This window comes from Lonchura striata, chromosome 2 (assembly GCF_050655825.1).
Source record: "Lonchura striata isolate lonStrDom1 chromosome 2, ASM5065582v1, whole genome shotgun sequence".
NCBI classification, from domain to species: domain Eukaryota; kingdom Metazoa; phylum Chordata; class Aves; order Passeriformes; family Estrildidae; genus Lonchura; species Lonchura striata.
In genome coordinates this window covers 130,628,859-130,651,304 of record NC_140704.1, presented here as the reverse complement: position 1 = coordinate 130,651,304, position 22,446 = coordinate 130,628,859, and the positions used below count along the sequence as shown (strand labels likewise).

The window sequence follows — 22,446 nt, the reverse complement described above, 5'->3', positions numbered from 1 at the left end:
TACTGGGAAAATCATTTAGAAATATTGGCATTGGAATCAACATCCATGAGTTGCCATAAGTATGCTGATAGTAAACAATCAAAAGAAGAAATAATCAAAAGTTTAATCCTATGCTTTTGAAAACACAAAGAAAAAAAGCCTGAAATAGCTGACAAGATGAATAAATTAAAAGAGATCAAGATGCTGGTGGATAAACAAAAGTCATGGATGGGGTGGAAATAGACGACCTCTTGAGAAAAGATTTTTTTTACAAAACCATAAAGATTACTTTCTGGAGCCTTGTTGCCTTTTTTTCTGAAAAACAAAACCACACATGGCAAGGGGCATATAGTCACTAAACAGAGTTTAGTGATTACACAACAGTGCCATCATATGTTCAAAGTCCACGCACTTCAAAATGCCATTTGAGAACCAAAGTGAGACAGATTAACAGAAAATAAAAAAAATACTATGTTTTAAGTACATGAATAGTATAGTGTGAAGAGATTTTGTGCAATCAAAAGTTATACATTTGATTATGGAAACAGTTCTGCTGGGTCAGTAATAAAACCCAATTTCTATTTAGCTCAAAAAGCTCATAGGAGACTCAGAATTGAAGATCTGTGTACACAGAAGCCTGATGAGCACAGTCTCTGGAGACAAATCCCCTATGCATGCAACCTAGAAATAACAGAAACCAGCCAAGGAACAAACAATCGCTCCACACATAGTTTGTATTCTTCTCTTTGTAATTGTTCTCTGTGTTATTATTAGAGCCGAGAAATTTTGGAGGTGTTCTGATTCCAAGCATTCCTGAAGCAAACAACCCCACATTGGGCTCTGTTGTCAGTTTCCCTAAAGAGAATCAGTTACAGCCAAACCTGTGGCCACAAAGAGAAGTACCCCCAATGCAACTAAAATTTCTCAATTGTACCAACTCTGGAAACTTCACAGCAGTCTAAGATCTGCTAAGGAAAAGAGGGTTCTCTTTAAATGAGTTTGAGCATGAATAATCAAAACAGATAAACCTTAAGCTTTTATTTGTTTGGTTTTAGACTCTTCCTGGCATATTCACCTTAGATCTTCCATAAGGTTTTTATAATTGATAAAGTTTGCTGTCTTATAAAAGCTGCCAGGGGAAATTGAAGATTTTCTCAGTAGGGTATTGGGCAGCTGGACTTTTTGGCACCTGAAAAAGCAAGGAAAGCAGCTTGCAATTGAGAGATAAGCATGCTAGTTGGACTCTTCTGCTCAAACATTTGGAATAGAAATTCTAAGCAAGAGTGACATTTCTCTTGTCATTATGAAGTTCCAAAACAGCCACACAATACAGCAACAGACACCATACATGCAATTTAAAGTTTTAGGGTTGAAGTGGGTTTGGTTTTTTTCCCAAATTCAAGAAGTCATTACTGGTCCAGTAATGGTGGTTCAGATTTTTGTTTTCACTTCTTGATATTTACATAATTATAATTATTGATCAATTGTTCTGGAACAGAGGCATTTAAAACTAAGGGAGTCAACTGCATATTCTAGGGAATACTTAAATCTTTAGGTTTCATTGAAACCTAACCTATCCAACCCAATGTCTGCTGAATACTCAGTTCCCCACATTAAGTGATTCTTAAACTGAAAATGTAAAACTAGCAATTATAAACAATAAAATTTGATATAAGGCACAGAAAGTAACAAATTAACAACATTTTCCCCGCAACTTGTGACAAAATACTGGAAACTTATTTACAAAGATAGACAAGTACATACTGTCTTCTGCATATAGTCTAGTAGTGTTTATAACTTTTATTTAGTAGTATTATTATTATCTGACCACCCAGTGCCAATTTATATTTTCTACAAGGCTGCAAAGACAAAATAATAAGATTAATTATCCTCAGTTTCACAGCAGTTCCATATTTATGTGGTGGACTTACTGACTTACATTAGATAAGAAAAAGTAACAAGCAGCATAACTCACCTGTGTATAAATTCTGATAAATAAATAAATTTAAACACTACTTAATGCAATTTACTCACTTGAAGGTAAACTATGTTGGAAAATTTATCCAGCAACAGATTTGACACATGCTTTGCTACAATGATGTTAGAGCAACATTGTTAATGAGAACTTGTAACTAGTTCAGTAATGAAGAGATCAAAAAATTCAAAGATTAATCTTAATCTTCAAAAGAAACTGAAATAAAACATAGGTTTATATAAATTTTCTAAACAAATCAAAACAAAATCACTGCTTTGCCCACAGTTTCATGAGGTAAGGTATCTTGTCCACCTGTAGCTAACTTGCTAAAGTCAGAATCCTGCCTCAAAGTTCAAACATGGTGTCAGAGAAACAAAAATGAAATAAATAAGCATTTGTACAAGTATCTCAGCAGAATATCAATTTGTGTGTTGGGTTAAAAAAAAAAAAAAGAAGTGGAGATGATGAGGAAATAATAATTCTAGTTCTACTGCAAGTGTTTGCTTTTCCAATGATTCTCTTCAAAATGTATGATTCCTGGTGCAAAGGAGACCAGATTTTATATATGGGATTGCACACATAGTTGCTTTGTCATGTGTTTGCTAGACAGATTAGGTGTTTCCAGAAGAGTAAGGGATCCACAGTATTTCAGAGAGCAAGAAACACTGCTTTCATAGTGCTCATCACCAGCAGCTGGATTTGTCTTGTCAAGCCAGTTGCTACTCCCATTCGTCCCACTATCCAAAGAGGAATAGTTATTATTACGGAATAATGGAATGCAAAATTTTAATATTAGGGAGAAGAATGTCTTAAATTGATGAACTTCATAAACTTTATAAACATTTTTCCTAATCTCTACCATTTACTGAACCAACCAAATTGCACAGCGTTATTCTAATAAGAAAACCTGATATATATTACAAGACCAGATATATAAGTCAATATACTGCTATGATATTTTGATTTTCATTCACTGTTTAAACTGGTTTTTAGGATTAATCTATATGGCAACAATTTAATAGGCAAATTTATCCATCCAAAGCCACAGCTCCAGAAACATTACTATTACAGGATCAAGCCTGTATTATAATTTCACACAGCAGGAATTAATTGGATTTCTTCGATTCATGGTATCAATAATTATTACTCTCAAGAATGTAAAAATAAGCTTTTACTTCAGCAAATAAGAAAGAGTTTTAGGGGTAAAAGATCATGGCAAACTGAACTTGTGGGAAAAAAAATCTTTGAGTGAAACACATCCAAAAGTAGGGGCCAGAGACAGATTTTGAACAAATATCTAAGGAATCAAAGTAGATTACAAAAGTAGCATTTAATCTCATTTCAGAAATTAGCATGTAATTGTCTATTTCCAGAACATTTTTTCTCAAATAACATAAATGCCTTCATCCTATCCCCGCTCATATGAGGCAGCATATACTCATCTCATGAGAATTGCACATACCAAAGGCCTGGATTCTCACCTATACTACAAAACTTAGTATGAGCAGCTAAGATTTAGTACCACAGAAAGATGTTTTCCTTTCAAATACTTTTATTTTTTCACCATGCTTTTGGTTTTGTGCATTGAGGGCTTACGTACTTTCATAAAGACTCAAATAACAACCTCTAAGTGTGAATTCACTCTCAGTTACATAACCTTTTTTTCAGCAATGCTGTTAGATAACTTTTGAAGAAGTGAAATTTGATCTAAAGCTTTTGCTGATGTGGAAAGGTTTTGCTAATACACCCAGAGGGAACAGCTGACTACTGCCCAGGCTGTGGGAATGACTGTGATTTTTGGATGGCACTCTTCAGAATGACTCCATCCTGAATATTCTGGTGACTCAAGCTACGAAACTCATCCAGAAAAACAATTCAGAGATGTGTAAAATATTTTTTTACCTCTTCTCAGATAGCAGATGACCTATGTCCCCCAGGTTTTCCACAAGTTTTGCTGTGATTGCTTGCTCATTTGTTTTGGCATTTTTTCCAGGGGATAATGGATAGAGGTTAATATAATTTGGGACTTCTTTTCTTTTTAGGAGAAGACACTAAGTTTTCCAACATTTGGAAAACTAGATATTAATAGCTAAGGGACTATACACACAGATTCATGCATGTAAATTCTTAGGTAGACAATCATGCTGGCAGAAAGGTTTACTCAAAAAAAATCCTCTAGAAAATCACATCCATTTCAGAAAAAAAAGGGTTAAAAATATCAGTGTTGATGTACTGAAGAGCCATTCTGAACATTGGGGTGCATAAGACATGATTTTTACAGGAAATGAAGCACCTGACAGTGACTGGGACAAAGGTACATGGGAGAAACAAACACAGATTAACTCTAAAAAAGACAGAAGAATGAAGTTGTTATTAACCCCTAAAAATAATTTCATTACTTCTTTTTCCTTATATTACTTAGAAACTTACTGAAATTATTAGGCCACTGGTAAGGTTAAAGACTATACTTCTTTTTTCCTACACATGTTAATGATTCCAGTGTTACAAAATTTTCACTTCAGTATCACCAACTGTGGTAACCACTATAAATTCCTAATAATGTTCTTTATGTTTAACCATAATCAGATATTTAATGTATTTTAGAAGTAAAGGTCAAAGAGCCCACTCAGTATTTTTTGATCATGATTGGAAAGGTGAATTTAGAAGACTAAGATATCACTTCATTAAAAAATATTGAAAAAACATTTTCAAACAGAGTTCTATAAAAGGTTTTTAAATAGACAATTTTTCTAAGGCCTTCAGAAAAAATAATTTCCATATTAGTTCTGCAAATGTCTGCACTCTTCCCAAAATGATTGTTACTAAACTAGGATGTTAAGAAAAGTAACGTAATTTAATAGAAACATGGAAATAAAAGACATGAACTTCAATAATTATCACATAACGCCAATAAACTCAACCCATCTATAAACAGGATAGGGTTCAAGAGAAACAAAAAATAATCTTATTAAAATAATCTTAATCTTATACTGCACTAGGTAAGGAAATATCTTTTCACAGAAACTCCAAAATTATTGTATTAGACATGCAAAGCAGGTTGGCCTCAATATATGGAGAAATCGGCTGACAGGAACATCACGAAGTTCAACAAAGTTCAAAGTCCTGCTCCTGGGGAGGAACCAAGCACCAGCATGTGCTCAGGGCAATCCAGCTGGAAAGCAGCTTGGCAGAACTGGCCCTGGGGCTCTTGGTGTGCACCAAGCTGAACATGAGCCAGCAACCTGCCCTTGCACCAGAGAAGGTGAATGATGCCCAGAGCTGCTTTAATCAAAGAACTGCCTATAGAAAGTGATCCTGCCCCTCTGCTCAGCACTGGTGAAGCTACACCTGGAGTGCTCAGGTGTGTTCAGATCTGGGCTTTTCAATATGAGAGAGACGTGGAGATACTGGAGGGAGTCTTACAAAGGACTACAGAGGTGATTAATGATCTGGAACCTCTGTCCTGTGAGAAAAGCATCAATGGTTACAAATACTCAGGGGATGGTCTACAGGGACAAGCTCTGTTGAGTTCTATTTTCAGTCAGTTTAGGAAAGTTTAAATTCTGTTCTTACAGATTTAGAAGAAAAGAAAATAGTGGGGGGAAAGGAAATTATTTCTGTCACTATGCAACCAAACACAGTATCGACATTAGATCTTTTTTTTAAATATAATAATGATGAATATGATTGAATATTCCATAATTTAATAATTTACTCAGACTAGCCAATTTACAAAGAGATCCAGCCTCTGTTTTGAGGTGTCTGGCATGTTTTGTGGCTTTTATATGGACCTAATTATCTGTTGTGTAACTAGTAGATTTGCAGCTGAGGAACTTGAAACTATTACAAGAAAGAGCCTTTTCAGAGAGATCAAGAAGTTTTTTGACACTGCATTTCCACTAAAAGTTTTACTTGGGAGGTCAGAAACTGAGACAGTCTAGAACCGTGGGAGTTCAGAAGAGTCTTAGTGTTGGGATTCCCACAAACATGAAAATAATTAGCTATTTCAAGGGGATTGTTATTTGGGGGAGAGAATGGGTTTGTGTAATCCCCTTTTTACTAGTTACACTGAAGCAATTTTTAGAAGCTCCAAATATATTCATTTACCAAAGGAAGCCAGAAGAAAAAAGGATAAATATCACCAGAAAGTAATACTGTAAGATCAAAGAATAATATACACAGGGAGAAACCCTGAAATTGTTATTCATCCTCTGTTCCGGGAAGTCAAAAAACCACATGTTGAGCAGAATTTGCAGATGACAATTTTTTTTTTTTTTTTTAATAATGAGTGCAATTTTATGAAAACATTACTGTCTCAAGCTATTTTTCTGATTCTTCTGAAAGGAAGGATTTCCAGAAGCACTTAACATAATTTCTCTTTTCTTCAGCTGAAATTAGTAAAAGAGCAGAGGCAGGTCAACAGTGAAGAACTCTGAAAAATTCCTTCCCATAACTTTAATGGATTCTATTTCATATGCTGTAGTCAGGAATACCAACCAGACCTGAGTGAGAAAATGTCCAGGATCCCACAGTAAAATTAATATTTCTTTTTGTAACTAGAAGAGCACAAAAAAGGCACTGGAGAATTTTCATTCTTTGTTTGGTTTAGATTTTAACAGAACAGAACAAAAAACTATAGCTCTCGGTAAGATAATTGTATTAATTTACAAGATTAATCAGAGAAATTAATTTTAGTTGCACATTATACTGATTGTGAATCAATTGTGGAATTTTCTATTTTTGTTTTGTTATTTTAAAAACTGCACAGACAAAATCTGGTTTTACCACTCATAAAAAAAGACCTGTGGGAAGATCACTAAGGAAAGAAACTGGGGTAGAAATTACATTCCCACAAATGCCTACACAAATATTTCTGCTGGGGAACAAGGATAAACAGGGTGGAGACCAGACTGCTTTTTTAGAGTTACATATCTGTGCCCCATGAATTTTCTAAAGAAAGTAAAGAATACTGAAGAAAATAATCAATGTTCTGGGTAAAAAAGGGAGCTTCAGAGATCCCAAATTAATCATCAATTTGGGTTTATTTAGGTAATAATTTCAGTGGTGGAAAAAAATTAAATGCAGGCATAATGTTATGACCATCAGAGTTTTCTGAGCGAGAGAAAATTTTAGTTAAAAATATTTTCTTGCATGTTTTGCACCAAAACAATATTTTGTGTTTAAAATAGGAAATAAATTTAAAATAAGTTTTTATCTTATAATCAAAAAATATGTATTTTTTGGTCAATAGAAGAAATTCGAGTTGAATTTCTTAAATGCAACTTTTTTTTTCTTTTTTAATATTTATCTCTGAAAAATATCCAAACTCTAACACCATATTTAAAAAAAAAAAATCCCAGGTTTCCTAGTCAGAAGGCAGCTGGAATAGCACAGCATATGTTCTGGTGAAACTGATCCATGCCAGGGTCCCCTAGCACAATTAAAATTGCTTTGCGTTGCTGTTTCAGAGATAAATGGAATTTTCTTACATAGGGAGTTCTTTTCTATTCTTAATTTTAATTTGAACCTGAGTCTGGTCTGCAACATTGGCTTAGCCTTCAAATTACACATGCATATGGTCCATCCTCACCAAAGTAAGTTGTCTGTCTCTCCCTTCTGCACAAATAGGGCAGGAAAATCTCAAAAAAATCTTTGAAAGATAGAAAGAAAGGCAATAAAATGCATCAGTTTACAGACAGCAAAACAATGATCTGCTGGCTAAGGGGAAGCCTCCCTCCATCCCCTGGGACTTTCAGCAGCATCTACAGCCATAGGCACATACACCACCAAAGACATCTTGCCTTCTCCCAGCCATTAGGAATTTCTGAACCACCAGTGCCACCCATCCTTTGTGCATCCATCATGACCACAGGATGAACTCCCAACTCTTGGTATTCCTGGCACTCAATCTTTGAAGGAGTTCCTTGAAAAAGCCTTGTGTCATCATGCTACAGGAAGATAATGATATTCAGATTTGTCATACTCATACAGAAATTCTTAAACTAGTTGAAGTAAAAGGGAATTTTTTTTCTTTTTTTTCCCTTAAAGGGTCTGAAACTTCCTGACATATTGAAAAGGCAAGAGAATTTATAATCTCATGATATGCAGAAAGCTCAAACTGAGTATTTTCACAACCAATTTATGCATTCATATGCCCTCCAAAATGTGTTACAGAAATTTACCCAGAAATAATTGAAACCATTAAGATAAACAAATGTCCTTTTTGTAATAGCAAAATTATATGGGCTGCCATGCAGAGAAGTTTCTGCCTAGCCCCATGTCCTGGTCTGCACCAAGAGAGGAGCCTTGGGCTGCTCTGGGTGGTGGTGCAAGTGGGGCTGCTTAGATCTCAGATCTGGCTGTTAGGTGCCACTCCGAGTCAAAGAATCCAGAGTAAAGGAAAGGAGATCCTGAGAGGGTCCAGGGACAAGTGACAAGCCACACAGGGTTACAATGATTTTAAGTACAGGGGAGGGCACTAGGGGAGGATACAACCCTCAAACAATAGCAGAACAACAGGGGAGGAGTACAAGGTGGAGATTGCATCCAGGCAGCCAATGGAGGATTACATGGGAAGAGATCAGAATAGGTACACCAATAGACCTTCAAAGGGAGGGAGATGGACATAGAAGGTTTTGGGTAAAAAGGTGGGGATATGCTTTGATGGACCAGGGAGGGGGGCAGTATCAGGATTGGCAGGGAATGGTCTGGAAACAAAGGAGGTACAAGGGAGACTGACATGGGGATTGACACAGGGACTGGCAGAAAATTAGGAGTAAACAACTTCAGGGCAAGACTGTTGGGAAAACTGAACAGGGTACATGGAACAAACCACTGTAAACTGGCAACAAGAAATGCTTTAAATTTACAACAACAACAACAACAAAAAACACACTAACACAGCAAAATAGCTTTTAACAGCCACAGATATTATAGAGTCATGCTTTTGATCATCTTCATTTTCAGGAAACCCATTTTTATACACTGTGTTTGGCTGCATAAAGAAATTATACCAGAAAAATTATTTCTTCCACTAATATAGACTGTGATCACTGATTTCTTCCGCTGTGTTAAGATTTGGAAATGTCAGATTAACATTGTGCCAGTTTTATTATCACTTATTTGCAATGCAGGGCTAGAATTCTAGGTGTCGTAAAAGAGAGACACTAAAAAGGAGAGAACTAGTCAAACTTTTTTCTCTCCAAAATAAAAATGCTAAAATCATGTGGCTGTTTGCATTTGGGACACCAGGGAACTCCAAATAAGTGTTTGTTTTTACTTGCATCAACCCACAGCAAATACATTCAAGGATGAAAATTGCTGGCTGCCTGAAGAGATTTAAAATCAGGATCAACACAATCAGAGTTTCTATACTTTCCCTTGTTAACCAGAGATACAGCAATGAGGTGGTTTGAGAAGTCATATGGTCAAAAAGTCATTTTTAAAATAGATTTTTTTTAAACAAATTACTTCTCTGAACTTGGTTGCCATCATCATCTCACAAGAATACTGGCCCAGGTGTAAGGGAAGATCCAGCATGAGTGCTGAAGTTGCAGTTTAGATTAGATTAAGATGCTTTACAGTGATATCCTAGATCCAGAGCTTTGCATGGGCTTTAAGCAAGCAACACAGTTGTGAAGAGTTCACTGTAGTCCTGGCTGTTAAGCCCTTCTCTGCACTATCCTTTGCCTTATAGCAAGGCATGAGTTTGCATCAGTTTGGTAAACTTGATCCAGACTAGAAATACCACAGGTCAGCTCTTTAGCTCCACATCATTGCCACACAGATGTTCATGCTGACAGGAAGGGAGGGAAGTGGGCTGAGGTGAGATTGTGTCTTCCAGAACATGACAGCATGTTTGGAGAAACTGTGAGTTGTCACTGAGCAGGGTGGTCTCTTCCCCAGCCCCAGCTGCTGTTTCATTTCCGTGCATGAGATTTAACTAATCCACAGCTGCAGGATGAGTCACTTTAGTAACCTAATCTAATGGAAAATTAATTTTTTGTTTGCTTTGGGTTTATTCTTTTAGTGGTAGGCTAAATTTCTGTAATTGGATCTGGCTCAAGGGAAATACTGGACACATACAGCCAAAAGTAGGAGCAGAGAAGAGAAGGAATTTCTTTTAACACAGCTCACATGTACACCACATTAGGGATAATGTACTATCTGATACTGAAAGGCAGAAAGTATCTGTTGATTACTCCATGCTGTCCAGTCAATTTCAGGCAAGCTGTACTCAATGATAATTTGCTACGTAACTTGTTCTAAATATGGAATTCTGGTGTTACTGAGCACTGGCATCATCTCCAATAATTTCCATTTTTCCTTTTTTTGCAATGTAACACTCTGTTTGTATTGAAGATAGAAAATATTTCAAAAGTATATCAAAGATATTTTTCAGCAACAAAGAGGTTTGTATCATTATCAGCTCTCACTCATTGTCAGCTCTTCGCTCCCACACTTCTCTCCTGCCAGTTATATAGACACAACTGTTTAACCCTTCCCTAAGGCCTGTGAAATTATCTAGATTAAGGAAAACAAACATTGCTTTAAAACACCTCAAAACTAAGTAAATACTTGTTTCCTTCTAGACAGATTATTTTTATATTCATTTGAATAAGCAATTCAATATGTACTTGTGTCAGCAGAAGTGTGGGGATAGAAATCTTCCGCAGAGTTACAGAAATATTGAGGGGAAAAAGGCAAAGGACATCTTTGATCCCATTTGTTTTTGGTTCCAAAAGAATCATTCATATGTCCTGAATGTGACTGTACAAATACAAACCGCCTTTTTAACCACTTATAAAATGTCTGAGGGTTTATACCACTTATTTTTTAGTGACAAAGTTGAGAAATATGACTTCTGAGGCAATTCTGTCTAACCCACAGGACTCTGACAACTGTGATGAAGTTATAAGAAAGGAAAAAATACTATTTGCCTTGTACTTTGATCTCCTCATCTACTGACAAGTCAAATCTGCTTGTGATATATTACAATATATTGAATAATAAAGTATTAAATATTAAATTAGTCAGATATTATAAATTCAAAGTTCCATTCGCAATGTCACTAACACAAGCTCCCCCATGATTCCCACCTTCTTACAAAATCACACATACAAAGCTCAACACAGACACAGACTGGTAAACAACAGTGGCAACAGCACTGTCTGACATCTCTGGAGGACAGATAAATCATTATCTTGGAATAAACAGTACATCATGACTATGAGCATGAAAACAAGAACAATTTAGCTATTTAAATGGAATCTATTTTGAAAGTAAAAACAGCTACTTAAAGTGATAGAACTGTCAGTTATATCAAACATTTGGCTTATACTGTGTATAATACAGTAGGTTGTCTTAGGACTCCATAGACTAGCAAAAAATGGGCCAACCAGAATGGGGAAAGCAAACAGCCAAATTATGGCTCACTCTGTTTCTAGTACAGGGACAATATAGTCAAAATGTTAAACTTAATCTGTCAGTAGAATCACTGTTATAGGAAATAGACAATGTCCTAACAATCGTCGTTAATGGATCAGTTCTTCAGCACAGAGAAATTCAGTAATGTTAATAAAAGAATTCTGCATTAAACATTCATTTTCCCTAGTAGTGTGCTTTTTCTAAAGGTAGAAATCACTTAGAATAATAAAATATGCACTTCTAATGCAGTCTAAGTATCAGCTTTTCCTTTTGTTTTTATTTTTTTTATTGGTGACATTAAGAGAGTGTGTACTGCACTGATAGGTGTGAACCCAAGATAATTCTTTCTAAATAATTTTCAGCCTAAAGACATAATCGGAGCAAGATGAGGAATTGATAAAAAAAGGAAGGCAATTTCTGAAGATTACAGATCATGTTCCACATGTTATTATTATGCTTTTCTTATGTTTGGCATTTCCCCCTAGATCCATTTAAAAATATTTTTTAACTCCCTTAAAAATCAGTGGCAAAAGTTATTTTTGATCCTAATACAATTTCTCAAATATTATTTAGATGTCTATATGGCCCTTTTCCTAAAAGGACTCATACTCAGCTTTTAAACATCTCTGATCTTCTTAAGGTAAGTATCTGTATCATAAATGTACATCTGCACATTGACCAGATGATTTTGGTGTACTAAAACATAAAATGCAGCTTTAGAAATGAGTCTCCTGCACCTGAGAAAACACAGCTGTACACCATTTAGGCCACTAAAGGCCTTGTGTTTTAAACTTCTATTTTTTTTAACTCTTTAAACTCTTATTTAAAACTTCAATTTAAACTGTATAAGTAACTCTAATACTATACGAAAAAGGGAAAAGAAAATATCTTTATTGAAAGAAATAGATGTATATTTAGAAAGGGTTGCCTTAATTTTGGTAAGAAATCTAATTTCTTTAGCTTGCCAGCAATTTGAAATAAAAGGTTGTCTCTCCAGTGAGTACAACAGTGGAACAAAATTGTACAGCTTTTGCCCAAAGTTACTTTTTCTATTCCAGAAATAGCTCAAAGGTAAGCTTTTTTGCTTAGAATGTCATGTAGCTCGCATTTAGGCTTAAAAATTAAATTCAACAATTTGAATTTAAAGTATTAATAATTTGTTAACTGCATTATTTTGGAAATTAAATCAACTACCTTATAAAAAAAGATTTTACTATTGATTCTTATTCAGAGCTTGCCTAATTGGTATTCTCCTCCAGCCATTGTAACAAAATGACACATCTGTTTTAATTTTTATATAACTACAATTATGTTCATTGTGGGTTGGTGTTTCGTTTTTTTTTCCTGTTGACACTGTGTGGCAAAAAAAAAAAAAAAGATTTGGCTTTAAGCTATATTTGGATTACATGGCTTGCTTCACAGTGGACCTCACAGATCCTCAGCTATTCAGGGCTCTATCATACCTTCAGGCATCCTGCATAAAAAGACACCAATCATTTTCCACAGAACAACCCACCACTCAGGCAGCCTGAAAGAAGTGCTTAGTGGAGAACAGTATATCAATTTTATGTTTTTAGACTCTAAAATTCATCTTTGTAGAAGTCTTACGGCAACTTTTTTATTCCTTCTATGTGTTCCTTCAAGATGAGTCTTGGAGTGCTTATAAAAAATATTGCCTACATACTGTGTGCTGGGAAGAAATTTTCAGAGCTTCTAGAACTTATAATTTAGGTGAATTTCGCAGCCTAAAGATTCATTACAGCAAAGTCAACTAGTAAAAGTGACCAGCTCTGAATTGTTCATAAAATTGGTGAAGACATAGGATTATTGGACACTGAGAACCTCGTGATATATGAACTACAGGTAACAGTAACTGTAAAATCCAGGTCTGAATTTAAGTTTCACTTACAATTTTGAGGTGTGAGTACACACATCTAATTCAGGCTATTACTGAAAGCAGAAAAAAGTTGGAATTTTGCACAGCATATGGTAAAGTTGATTAATCTTCAGATTTAGGTGCTGCTCATCGAGGTACACAGCTCTGAATCTACATTGACTCTACGTCACCCTGGGTCCTGATCTGAAAAAACCCAGTGCAATATGTCCCCAAGCCATAATGTGGCATCCAGGTTGCACTGTATAATTGATGACAGAGGTCTCTAAGAAACAGTGTGAACCTTAGCACCCACTCTCACATTTTGCATAAATTGACTTTGAACTGAGTCCTTTCCTTGTGGTTAGAATTTTCATCTTTCTGTATGTCAGTGGCTACTCAATAAACCCCTCCCACAGGGACTTCTCAAGCACATCAGATTCTTCAGGCGACAAAGTTTGATTCCTCAAGTATTTGTTCATTTCCCATTTGCATACAAATATTGAGAACAACTCCCTGATAATCAAAGTGAACGCCCTCAATTTTATATTTTAGCACTGCAAATTAATACCCATCATTAGTCAAGGCCTAAGGGTCTCATCCAGGATCCATCACCACTGTGCTATCTAAGCACATTGCAAATGCTACTGTTAAAGAGCTGATTGCATGACATTTCCCAGAACTGTGAAGAGAATGCATGATACACAGAAACTTTCTACTTGGAATGGACTGAGTTTTTTGTAATAATAGATAGCATGGTGCTTTGTTTTGGGTTTGCAGCCAAAATAGTGTTGAGAGGGCAGGGAAGTTTTGGTTGCTGCTGAGCAGTGCTTACACAGCACCAGGGTGAGGAGGATGGGACTGCACAAGGGTGGGCAGGGGACACAGCCCTGACAACTGGCCCCACAGACCAGACGGATGTTTCACAACATATAAGACCATACTTCATAATAAAAGCTACAGGAAAGAAGGGGGAACATAAGGAATTCTAGTGTTTGCCTTCACAAGTAAAAGCTGCACATGATGAAGACCTGCTTTCCTGGAAATTACTATGAACCTACCTGCCAATGGGAAGTAGCAAATAAATTCCTGATTTTACTTGGCTTGTGCACACAGTTTTCTTTCTCTATTAAACTGGGGTTTTTTTCAGCCAGCAAATTTTCACACTTTTACCATAAAAATTCACTCCTGAGGAGGTGTGAGTGAGCAGCTGGATGAGGCCTCACTACTCACCCACAAGGGGGTAACCCACAAAGGTATTTTCCGTTGTCATTGAAATCTATTAGGTGCCATAATAACTTGTGAATCTAATTCTTTTCATTTATCACCACCACATTTTACCATTTAGGAAATATAGAATAATGAAATACTACATTTTTATTTAAAACACACATTCATTTCATCTAAGACATTGTATAACCTTTAAAATGCATAAAAGTATGTACTTTGTTATAACAAGGTTAAAAAATTGAGCATTACTTTATGAGCTAAACATCATCACTTACAGTTTTTCAGTATTAATAATGTGCTTCATTAAGTCCTAAATTTAACAAAGGGAAGTTAAAACCATGTGTTTCATCACTTGCCCATAGGAAGCAGCAAATTAAAGCAACAGAAAGAAGAAAGTTGTTAAAAAATATAGACTCCTGATTAAATTTTAAAAAATAAATAAGACAGTCTAAAATTATAAAATGGAATTTTACAGGGAAACTCTTTTCTGTAAGAGTTTATAGTAGTTTTAAATGATACATTTCTGGCTTGCAGAGTGCCAAACAAGCAAGACACTATGACACCAAAATGATGGATTTTAATTCAAGCCCTAAAGTGATCATGATGCAAGTTTATCTATTGTTTTTCTCCTTATTGTTTCCCACAGGCTTCTAAGACAATAGGCCACTAAAAAGGAGATTTAAAGTTTCTCTTTGGCAAATTTAACCTCCACAGATTTTCTTAAACCTTCACTCCCTTCTGCTTTTTTTTCTATTGGCATTGTATAACTGTGGCTTCTTTATCCTGTATAATCTGAAGATGAATCTAAAAAGAGGCACCAACTAAACAGAAATAAAGAAATTTAATTGGGTAATTATATACCCAGCCTGGCTCTTCTATTATATCCCCTCTCCCTCATTTTTATTTTGGCCATGTCCAGTACCTTGCCTGGTTTTACAAACCACAGACCAAACTAGCTCCTCCCTTAGAGAGACAGTCTATTTGCTCTCACTTGGGAAATAAATCTGTTCCCACTTTATTTATTTCTTATATTACTGCTCTTCATCTTCTTTAAAAGAGAGAAAAAAGAAGATTAATTAGACCCAGTGGTGCCAATACCATTTGTGTTTCACTTGGTATAGATACACCAGAGGAAGCTATTTGCACATACATGAAAAATGAAATAACCGCACAGGAAAAAAAAAAGGTTGCAGCATGCTGAACAGAAGTTATAGATGCCTCAGAAAGAGGCAGCAGTATTTCTAAGATATCTTTTAAATTAAACACTGACATAAAGTCATTAATGGTAGGGAAACTATCATCCATTGACATTATAGACATGTCAGGATTTAATTTAGCCTTCAGTACGGTGCTTTCATCAGAGTTTTGCAATTTGTAATAATAAAATATATGCCAACAGTTCTGATATAAGTATAGTGGTATAGCTCCCATCTCAATGTTTATTTTGGTTCTAAAATATTTCTTTCTTGTTTGAATTTACCTTCTATTAATTTAAAACTGTTACCAGTTGCCTTACAGCAATAGGCCCCATTAAAAAGTTTTTCTCCATCTTTCTTATAGCCCCCTTTAAGTACTCAAAGACCACCCAGACACTTTTCTTTTCCAGGCTGAACAACTCCAAATCTCAGCCTTTCCTCATAGGAGAGGTGCTCCATCCTTTGGATCTTCTTTTTGTCCTCCTCTGGTCATGCTGAAACAGATGTTTTTCTTTCCCATACTAAGAACCCCAGAGATGGATGTGGTATTCCAGATGGGATCTAAGAAGAACACAGTGGAAGGGCAGAATCACTGCCCTTGAACTACTGGTCATAGTCCTTTTGATGCAGCCCTGGATGCAGCTGGCTTTTCAGATCTGGGTGCACATTGTTGCCTTAGACACACATTGTCATTTACAAAAATTAGACTAAAATAAACTTTTTCATTCCCTCCCCTTATCCACATACAAGGATCCCAGATTTCAAAAATGGCCTTGTGTTTCTTCTTCAGTAGTCAGATTTGTGCAGCATGGTTTTCGATTCCCCTCCCAAAACACCGCAGGTTAAACATGACACAGTGTGCTTTAAAAGTTGTGATCTACCACCAACTGCAAATGGTTGAAGCCAGTTTGGCATGGATAGCCAAGAGACAGTCTGTTATGGAAATCTTTTCTGCCAAAACAGTGCACTGTCAAATCCTGAGTGTCCAGAGTCATATCACACCTCGTCTCTTCTCATGGCTGTTTGCTCCAAGTGGCTTGGAGAAATAACTATGAATATGAGAAAACTGGAGGACATCACTACTAGTTACAGGGACTAAAATCAGAGCAGAAAATCAGCAAGGAAGAAGCCTGAGAATTAACAGTGAGCCTCTACAAAATGACTATACATTCCATTCAAAAAATAAATACATAAAGTGCTTGGAAGTGATCTTGTCTCTGTATTGCAATAGTTTTGTGTCCTTTTGGCTAGAAAGTGAAATATTTGGTATGTGAAAGATAAGAAAGGTGGGAAAGTGGGTAAACAGGGATAAGTGAGTGAATACAAACATCAACATTTGGAAGTTGTCACTAACATGCAAACAAGAAAAGCTGCTAGCAGCAGTTAGAGTCTGGATGTCAGAAATGTTTGGTTTTCACTCTTGTAAAGGGCTCTTTCTCTGAAATTTAATTACACAATTAAAGTCATAAGTGTTTTCTGCACATGTAAGATTCACAATCTGCTGAGCAGAGCAGCTCTGTTTTGCAGCTTTATACTCAACAAACTCTGGTGTAGATATTGTCTCAAGCTAAGCCAAATTAAATGCTTATATCTGACTGGGGCCTCTAATGGCTAGTAAATAAAGAGCCTCCTTTTACAAATACCACAGCATAAATGGTGTGCACTGGGAAATATACACACATTCCGTGATACATCCACAGCAAATGTATTAAGTTTGCATAACAAAATCACATTAACACCTCTGCTAAGGCAAGATTCACTTGGGAGAAAAGCAAACTTTGTCACTTTTATATGAGATGAGGATTCTCCATATGCTATCAGAAAGAATGAGAATTTAATTTATTAAATATAAATTTGACTCTATTTAACTCTATGTCATTCTAGTACCAGGAGTTTTCCTGTACAGTTGCATCAAGTGTGATGCTGTGTACATGGGAAATGGATCAGTAATAACATGAGTAAAGATCTACAATTCAATATCCAGAGCTGAAGACTTTGCTGCCTGTCATATTACATCATCACAGTTAACATGCAAGTACAAATGTCAGCTGCACTTAAAAAAAATTAAAGACAGAGATCCCAGTAGGGAAACTGCTCAAAGGGCTGCACATGCAAGGAATATGGGAACAAAAGTGAGAAGGCAAAGAAGTTTCCAAGTAGTTTGCAAAAGTGGCAATAGTTTAACATAAATTGCTGTATAGATTCACATTTAAATTTAGAATTGCTTATGTCTCTTAAACTTGGACTTACATTCAAGTCCACTTAAAAGACCCCGGGTTAACCCTCTGTATTCCACTTGGTAGTAAGCATTATCTTTTAAAAAGTCTCAAGACAAAACTTCTAACAGCACAGATTTTATGCTATAACAAACATATCTTTTTTCTGAAAGTCTAATTTAACTTTCCAGCATTTGGGAAGCATCATTGTAGACTAGGAGATCATTTGACTACATCTATTTCATTTTGATTAAACAGATAGCAATATAGATATTTGTTTAAAGGAAGTAATTTCTACAGCTGTGCACAGACTTACATAGTGCAAAACCGTGATTTTCCAGCTAACAAAAAGGACTTAAACCAGTTCAAAAACCTTTTTCTGAAAAAGTTGAAAAGTTGATTTTGTTGACATAGCACTCAACTAGTGTCTGTAAATTGCAGTGATGAATATAAACCAGCTGTTAGTGTCCTACTCTGGAGAATGCTGTTTAATAAAGCTGTCGTCCTTATGAAACTGTTTCACTGCTACCTTTGACACTGCTTTTGAGAAAATGTGTCAATATTTTAAAAACTGGCAAAACACAAGAGGCAACTTGAAATAAAAGGCACAGAGTCAGTTTCCTAAATGCATTCTTTCTAGTCTTTCAGATTCATTACATTTCCTATACCTTTTATTCCTAAAATTCTAGTGGCTTTAACTGAATTGTGATCTGTCCTTTTCATGGTTTTTTTTCACATACGGCATTTCAAAAACAACAACCAAACTTGGGGGTATTTTATGAAAAAAAGGCTGTGTAAACATTTTCCCTGTAATGTGGAAACCTTTCTTCCACTCTTGCATAATATGTGACTGGTTTCTGCCTTCATCTCCAATAAGCTGCTCTCCCTTTCTCAGTTTAAGAAATTTTATTAAAGCATTGTCTTTATGTTATGTTTATTCTTTTCAGTGTAAAACTTTGAATTTGGTTTGATTAAGAAGACTGGTGTGGATTTTTTTTCAGTATTTGAGCATTGTCATTAGGATAATTTATATTCGTCAGATAAAATCAGAAGAAAAAAATAGCATTGATACTTCCCCAGTTCCTCTTCCATCTAACAAGATAATCCACCAAACAATAAACAAATTATGTATGCCCTTATTTATTTATTATACCCTGTATTTAATATGCCTATACACTTTTTAGCTTATTCATCTTCTGTTCACTTGTATACTGAACCACACAAGATGTACAACGATTTAATAGATTATTCAGAATACATTTCAAAGAGATCTTTCAATGCATCAGGAAGAGTCAAGGCTTCTGCTTCAAAATACGTGCAAATATATTTCTTCTGTCTGAATCTCAGACAAAGTCATCACTGCTGATACTCTTTTTCTCTTGTAAGGAAATAAGTAACAGTGCCTGGAATGCTGCCATTTATTGAATATCTTCCTGAAAGGAAAGGGATTGACTTCCTATGACAACTACAAAATTCCATAACTGTAAATACTAGAATAGATTACATTCCAAATAATAAATTTCCATAAAGGAATTAATTCTGTCCGACAGTCATCTCCTTCCGAGATATGTTAGCTCAAGGCTATTGACTGGGCTGATTAATGCTAAATATATAATGCATACTGAATGCTCATTAGGAATAAAAATTGAGAATAGTTTTGATGCTGTGTTCTCTGTACCTGCAAATACATCTTAGAATATTAAAAGGGCCAAAGTCACACCAGATTTTAAAGCTTTGTAGGAGACTGAAGTTGTAGGAGACTTCCTTGTAGGAGACTGAAGTTGTAGGTTTTAAGAAACTTTTCTACCCTGACATTCCTACCTTAGGGTCTTCCCATTGCAATAATCAACTCCACACAGTTGTAAAAAACTAGTAAATTCATAGGTGCAAGCTTGGGTTTTTCTTGGTCAAGCTACAGGACATTAGCTTAACTGGGACCTTAGCATATAAATGAAGGTTTTTTCACTTGATGAAAAACAGTGTGGCCAGCAGTACTGGGGCAGAGATCATTCCCCTGTACTCAGCACAGGTACAGGCTGCACCTCAAATCCTGTGTTCAGTTCTGGGCCCCTCACTACAAGAAAGGCATTGAGGTGTTGGAGTGTGTCCAGAGAAGGGCAACAAAGCTGGTGAATGATCTGGAGCACAAATCTTATGAGGAGCAGCTGAGGGAGCTGCGGGTGTTTAGCCTTGAGGAGACTCAGGGGTGACCTTATTGCCCTCTAAAACTCCCTGAAAGGATGCTGCAACCAAGTGGAGGTCAGCTCCTCACAAGCAACAAGTGACAGGACAAGAAGAAATCAACTCGAGTTGTCACAGGAGAGGTTCAAATTGGATATTGGGAAAATTTTCTTCAGTTGTCAAGCATCGGAAAGGGGTTGGGTCACTAACTCTTGCGGTATTTAAAAGACATGTAGAGGTGACACTAAAGGCCGTGGTTTATGCATTAATCGTTAGATCCAATGATCTTATGGGTCTATCTCAGCCTAAATGATGCTTTAATTCTATAATTTTTTCCATCTCCTGCATTTGGACTACTTAGACATCCTCAGATATACACTTATGTCATTGGATCTGAAGATACAGTGATGTAATTCAGAATATTATTGAAGATGACAGAATTCCCAAAGACTTGGGAGAAGGAGAATAGCCACACCTTCTTATTTTTTTTTAATTTATTTAATTTTAAACTTGCAAACCATAACTATCATAGGCCTTATGCCCATTCCTCTGTTACAGAATTTCTGAGAGACAGAGGTCATGATTTATGTTTGGAATGAGATTTGAGCTACTCCAGTCAAGGCCTCAGATTTGGGCCTTGTGAGGCCTTCCAGCCTCTGACGCAGTTAAAAATTAAGAGCTTGTGGCGCAGCTAGGAATTGTATTAAGGTGTGATGGGAAGCACTGGGCTGTTTGAGTATGAAGTAATATAGGTTTATAGTGTAAGGTTTAAGCCACCTTAAGGCAAAGGTAAACAATGTTAACTTGCCAACCAGAGTGCCTTTGTAAAATGTAAACTATGTAGAAGTGTATAAAAACTGCCATCTTCTCTTGAATAAGGGGAGAACGTTGCATTAATCATATTGACTGGATGTGTGTTTCTGTCCAGCCAGATTTCCCAATTTTATGAAGCCCCTGGCTTTTTCCAACATTCAAAGATTCTTCAGGGTGGAGACCAAGCCACTGAACAACTCACCCAGGTTGAACTGCTGGCCAGGCTGCACTGCTGGCTCTGGCTCGCACTTAGTGGAAGTTGTAATAATAAAAATTCCCAGCTCTATCTTCATTGCATGCTGCAATACTACTTTAAGAAGCCCCAGGGTAGCAAATCTTTTTACTGTTGGTGAATGGTGCAGACTGCCAAGCCACTCTCCACCCTACGTGATGATGTCTGAGTCTGCCTTTCAAGTCTTCATTCAGTAGACTTAAAACACACTTATCCACTGGGCTGTGTGGCACCATCAGTGGGACACCAAAGACATTAACCTGAAATCAGCTAGAAAGCCCAGGTGAAGGGAGGAGATGAGGGAGAGAAAACTCACAAGCATGGGAACTCCCAAGATACTGGACTCCTGGTGTTGGGCCAGGGTCAGCTGAACAGAATTGGGTTAAAAAGCTTCATTCACTGCAGTCAAAAGATTTAGATGCTGTGAAAAAGCAGCTCCAAAAACACAATCAAGAGTATTACATCCCAAAATATCATGTAAGATACAGGATGGAAGAAAGACAGAAAATAATTTCAGAAATCTCTCTTTGCAGATGCATCACAAGAGGACTACATAAGAGAAATCACTTATTTTTTTCTATCTTTAAATTATCTCCAGAAAGAAAGGATTAATGCATGTATGTCTATTTAAGAGCAGTCTTCAGATTCACAGCCTTGAAACCTTTCCTGGAATCAAATGCCTATATACCTTCTACAGCAAAAACCTCCAAACCCTTTGAAAGTATAACTTGATGACACTTGCAGCTCTTCAGGCCTTCTGGTGGACTATTTGTTTGACATATTAAGTGTGATTTCTCATTTTCACATTTAATCTGGGATTTCAAATTAGTGAATTAGCATTTCCTGGCTCTATCTAAGCACCTTAGAAGGTTTTTTTTTCCTTTCCTCACACTTCTGTAGGTTGTTGCAGCATCCCCCACCAGGTTAACTGTGGGGTTTAGTTTACTGGTTTTCCCTTAATCTTGACCTGTGTTGTGACAGAGTTTTTTCACAATATGAGGACCAAAATAGACCTTTGACAAGTCTGTTGTAGGGAACTAACTGAATTATGCATGAAAAAAATAACAGCACTAACATTCAAACTGCTTTTTGGGATATTTGAAGTACAGCTTTCAAAGAATGCCCCTCTTAGGATTCCAGGGCTGATCTCCATCCTTTCTCATGTGTCATATAGTGATATATTAAGTGAGATACTATGCTGGTCATACATTTGTTGCAGTAATTCTATATGCTGCATACACGCATTTTAGAAATCAAAGGCAGAACACAACAGTACTTAAAAAAAAAAATGTTCATATGATCATACAGAAATTTGTAGGAAGAGG

At 36.2% G+C, this 22,446-nt stretch overlaps 1 protein-coding gene across 2 annotated transcripts in view; it reads right to left on the bottom strand.

The window, feature by feature from the left end:
- Window positions 1-8,985: 8,985 nt before the first annotated feature.
- CPNE3 (copine 3) overlaps window positions 8,986-22,446 on the bottom strand; it is a 165,316-nt gene continuing 151,855 nt past the window's right edge. For both annotated transcript variants that reach the window (XR_014952977.1, XR_014952978.1), the window contains one exon: window positions 8,986-22,446. This exon is cut by the window's right edge. The gene's annotated coding sequence lies outside the window, so the exon portion shown is untranslated.